Source organism: Hibiscus syriacus, unplaced genomic scaffold, assembly GCF_006381635.1.
Source record: "Hibiscus syriacus cultivar Baekdansim isolate YM2019G1 unplaced genomic scaffold, ASM638163v2 tig00111582_pilon, whole genome shotgun sequence".
Taxonomy (NCBI): Eukaryota; Viridiplantae; Streptophyta; class Magnoliopsida; order Malvales; family Malvaceae; genus Hibiscus; species Hibiscus syriacus.
In genome coordinates, this window is record NW_024063126.1 from 5,865,473 (window position 1) to 5,871,062 (window position 5,590).

The following is a 5,590-nucleotide window of genomic DNA, read 5'->3' on the forward strand; positions in this document are numbered from 1 at the left end:
GTTATAGGTTAAATTTGGGTAATACAAAATAGAAAAAAAATATTTTGAAAATCAGATTCAATTGGCAGCGTTTTAAGGGAAAAACGCCACTAATGGAGTACATATTTGGCGGTGTTTTCAGAAAAAAAAACTGCTAAATAACAAACCTGTTGTGGTGTTTGTGCCTAAAAACACCGCTAAATAACAAACCTGTTGCGGCGTTTGAAAATACAAAGTTTGAAAATACAAACGCCACTAAATTACATGACCTTTTGCGGCGTTTGTTAGTAAAAAAAAGTCACTAACAATTACGGCGTTTGTATTAGTAGGGCTTTTTTTGCGCCATAAGCATTTTTAACAGCGTTTTTAAATAGCGATATAGGAAAAAAAGGTCGCTACAGATCAGTTATGCTGCAGTGTCCCCAACTTCTAGCTATACGTCTAAAATTGACGAACAAAACATAGCTTTTAAATTTGAGAAAAAATATGAGGGATGTGATAATAGGTTGACGAGGGGTGTGTGTGATCGATGCGGAGAGGTGACGATGGTGACCGAACAAACAAGCGACGACGACATTGAAAAAATGTGTTGGAGTAGATCAAGATTTTAGAGAGAAATTTTGGGAGAAGATATTTAATATTTATTTGTTGAAAAAATATTTTAAAATATAATAAAACATTGAGGATTGGTTTTCTAATATAATTTTTGCAGTTTTATATTGGACCAAATGATAGATTTTTTAAATATTAATAATTTTTTAAATTGTAATTAATTTGATAAAATATGTAAGTTTTAAAAACAAATTATTAATATATCATGTCACATCTCATTTCTATTAAGTTAAAAGTTAAAACTAACTATAAGAGTATCAAAATATAATATTAAGTTAATATTAAGTATAATTATTCTAAAAAGAATCAAAGAAGCGAAAAACAATGATTAAAATATAAAACTTAACATGAAATTGTTTTTGTTGACGTGATAGACAGTTTTTAAGAGTTGCACTGATCAAGATCAAAATGAAAGAAGCGAAAAACAATGATTAAATATAAAAAAAATTATATAGATTTTATTCCGAAAGAAGAAATTCACATTACACATATCAAGAATATGTAATTGTACGAATAAGTTAAACAAAGATAGCGACACATGTATCAAGAAGATAACTTCAAATATTTGGGAAGACAAATCTATAAACTTTATTTTTTTTTGACCTTTCAATTTTTAAAGGTTTCGTTTTGATAAAACAAATTAATCTAGGTCGTGTTGGATATATGAATTGCAAAACTACACCGTTAGCATTGACTGGAAATATAAACAGTAATTAAAATGAACAGATTCGTAAATTGTGTCGGTATAATCACTGTCTTAGAAACGAATTCACCCCGATGTGTGTAATCGCTGCAGTAGGTTGACCATCCCCCGAGGTTAACACGGTCGCTCCGAATTCCGTACACCCGAAACTGGAGTGGACTGCTGGTGGTATTGCTCTTTGATTGGAAAGCACTCAGAGAGAACTCACAGAGAGAACTGTAGATGTATCCTTAGCAGCCTATAAATATTAGTTGAAATATTTCACATTTTTCCATTTGTTTCTTTCAAAGAGAAATTTCTCAAGATTTTCTCTAAAAATATATCGTCACGGTCGCTCCGAATTCCGTACACCCGAAACTGGAGTGGACTGCTGGTGGTATTGCTTTCTGATTGGAAAGCACTCAGAGAGAACTCACAGAGAGAACTGTAGATAGTATCCTTAGCAGCCTATAAATATTAGTTGAAATATTTCACATTTTTCCATTTGTTTCTTTCAAAGAGAAATTTCTCAAGAATTTTCTCTAAAAAGATAGTATCCGTGCGGACGTGTCGAAGACACGTATTACCACGACCACGACCACGAGCCGAGCCGAGATGAGACGGACGGACGACGGCAGCGGCGGTGCGCAAGAGTCCCCCTTGTTCTCTATCACTCAACAAGGAAGTGGGAAAGCCAAGCCTTAAATATCATTCCCAATATTGATTCCCAATAGTGTTTTCAATACTATGTGGGATTGAGCATTACCAACAGGTCGTACATCTAATTTTGGTAGATAAATTTTCTAATGAAGATTTTCTACATACAAAAGAACTCGAAACTTACTTAAATAATATCAAATTACTTACCACTTGAATTAATATCCGATTAGCTATAAACTTAATTTTAATCTAATTTTCTCTAGATTATCAAAATTTAATGCAATATTTGTGAAACTAAGAATCCAGAGTGAAGATGGAGAATCTATGATGGAATAGTGCCAGCTATGGAATTTAAGAATCAAAGCTTTCATTGAGATGGCCAAAGTTTCCTTTATTTTTATTTTTTTTGTTTACTTGAAGGCTTTGTTGTTTATTTTCTCCCCAACCTTCCCTAATTTCCTACCCTTTGTATCAATGCATATATAAAAGCCATTCCTTCTCTCTCTCTCTCTCTCTCTCTCTCTCTCTCTCTCTCACTCAGTTCCCATCTTCTCTCTGTATATAAAAATCTCTCATTCAGTTCCCATCTTGTCTCTGTATATAAAAATGTGCATACTTTGAGAGTCAAGAGAGAAGGATTATTTTGATTCTTCCTCAACAACCCCATGGCTGTTTCTCCATGTTTGAGTGGTAATGATCAGAAGAAACACTGGTGGCTTACCAATAGAAAGGTAAAAACAAAAAGGGTCTTGAAATTTGATTCTCTCTTCAACAAAGTTTCTGTTTTTTGAATTCTGAAAATGGGGTTTTTATGCAGGTTGTTGATAAGTACATTAAGGATGCAAAGTGCCTGATTGCAACTCGAGGAGAAGATGATATTGCTTCAGCTCTCAATCTTCTTGACTTGGCTTTGGCTCTTTCGCCTCGGTTGGAGATTGCTATTGACTCAAAGCCAGATCTTTGCTTCATCTGAGGCGGTTTAGGGATGTTGTTGATATGCTTCAGGATTACATTCCCAGTCTTAAAATGTCGACGATTGATGATTCTGGTTCGGTTTCTTCTGATAACTCGTCGTCTCAGCAGCTGTCCAGGGAGCTAGTCAAGCTTCTTCCTTCGACTGACTCAGTGAGCTCTGACCCATCTTTCAAATGCTTCTCTGTTTCGGATTTGAAGAAGAAAGTCATGGCAGGGTTGTGTAAAAGCACCGAGAAAGAAGGGAAATGGAGGTACCTGGTGCTGGGTCAAGCGTGTAGCCATATTGGGTTAATGGAGGACGCCATGGTTCTCCTCCAAACGGGAAAAACGCCTCGCTTCCGCCGCGTTCCGCCGTGAAAGTATTTGTTGGTCTGACGATAGCTTCAACTCCCTCCACACCACCTCTACTTCGTCCGCCACAACGCCTCCTTCCAAGCCTCCACGGAACCCCACCCCTTTCTCCGAATCAGATAACATTTCCCAGCTTCTCTCCCACATCAAGCTCCTCATCCGCCGCAGAACCGCCGCCATTGCCGCCTTGGACTTCGGCCTTTACTCTGAAGCCATCCGTCATTTCTCCAAAATCGTGGACGGTCGCCGCCCTGCCCCTCAAGTCTTCCTCTCGGGCTGTTACTTGCATCGAGCATACGCTTACAAGGCCTCGGGTCGCATAGCCGAATCAATCTCCGACTGTAACAAAACTCTCGCTCTCGACCCGACTTGCATCGAAGCGCTCGACACAAGAGCTGGCCTTTTGGAAACAATCCAATGTTTACCGGACTGTTTACACGATCTCGAACACTTAAAACTACTCTACAATTCGATCTTACGAGATCGAAAGCTTCCAGGTCCGGCCTGGAAGCGTCACAACGTAAGGTACAGGGAGATTCCAGGGAAACTATGTGCCTTAACCACTAAAATTCAACAATTGAAACAAAGGGTTGCTTCAGGGGAGACAGGAAACGTTGATTACCATGCATTGATCGGTACAAGGCGTGGCTGCTCAAGGTCTGAACTAGAGAGGGCTCATTTGCTGCTCTGTTTACGACACAAACCCGATAAAGCCACCAACTTTATCGATCGCTGTGAGTTCGCCGATGACCATGATCTCGACTCGGTCAAAGATCGAGCCAAGATGTCGGCTTTGCTGCTTTACAGATTGCTTCAAAAGGGCTATTCCAATGTTATGTCCACGATCATGGACGAAGAAGCTGCCGAGAAGCAAAGGAAGAAAGCTGCGGCTGCTTTACAAGCGACACAGGCAGCCATTGATCAAGTGCAGCAAACCAATTACGGTAACTCGAAATTGGAACCTGAAACAAGTCCCGATTCGAACAAGAGCACCGCAATTAGTTCGAGTTCAAATGTGTTCCAAGGTGTATTTTGCAGGGATCTTGCTGCAGTCGGGAATCTATTATCACAAGCGGGGTTTAATCGACCACTTCAAGTGAAATATGAAGCACGCAGCTGTTGATGAAGAATCTGTGGTTCATTTTCCTTGTTTATAAATTTCAAGTGGAAAATTTTGTCACCATCTTTTCTATTAATGTTATATCTACTACTTGCATAGAAATAATTTTTCATTACTGAATGTCCATCGTTTCTTATATTTCAATTGATTTCCTTTTTTATTTGGTTACCCTTCTGGTTTCCAAGGTTTCTTGATTAATTCGAATCAATTTGAATTATACACCTGGTCTTAGTAATATTAGAGTATACCCAAAGACCAATTATATGATGATTGTAATAATACATTTGTTTACTGATTTTATTGAATAAAGGCATTGCCACTATTATTTTCAATTATATGTATTTTGTTTAACATAAACTGAAAGATAATAAAGTTCATATAATAAAATTATTATTATTAAAAAGATTCATAGTCAAGTATTATTATGGGTATGAACAATAATAATACGTTTAAGACTAACATGTTATTGGTTGATGACAACGAGTTGTCATTGACATAGAGATGTCAGAATTGATACATGATTATATTGTTAGAAAACAATGTATTGGATTGACCCACCATGAGCATATGTCTTGGATTATTATGTAACAGTCATAACATTGCTCATGGTGATGACTATATGTATAATCCTTAGACTTGAAATCAATGTTATCCCAACATATATTGTTATATGTTTTGATACATTTTAAACATGCTCCGTAACTGGTTGCACTATAAAGATTGTTATTGAATATATCTCGATATATGTAGTGGGGTGTGTATGATTAAGATAGGATTTGTCCTTCCTATATAATAGGAAATATATCACGGGTCACTTGATTGAGTGAGACTATAACCGCATCCGACGGTAGTCGCCTAAGGAGGCAAAGCGGGAAGCCAAGAAAACGGTAGCTAAAGCAAAGGATAAGGCATATGAGGAAATGTACAAGAGATTAGACACTAAGGAAGGACAAAATGGCATCTTCAGACTTGCAAAATCTAGGGAGACTAGGAAAAAAGATCTAGGTAACATTAGGTTTATTAAGGACAACAATGGTGTTCTTTTAACGAAAGAACATGATATTAAGAGGGTTTGGGGTAGTTACTTCTTTGGTTTATTTAATGACGGTGCCTCTCCATGTAGAGATAATATCGTTGTTGGGTCAGCCGACCATCATACTACGGCCAATGACTGCCCTACAAGTAGGATTGGGTTTGAGGAAGTCAAAATG

General features: G+C 37.5%; 1 pseudogene; it reads left to right on the forward strand.

Moving 5' to 3' along the window:
- Nucleotides 1–2,565: 2,565 nt before the first annotated feature.
- Nucleotides 2,566–4,383, forward strand: LOC120165279 (annotated as a pseudogene).
- Nucleotides 4,384–5,590: the final 1,207 nt, after the last annotated feature.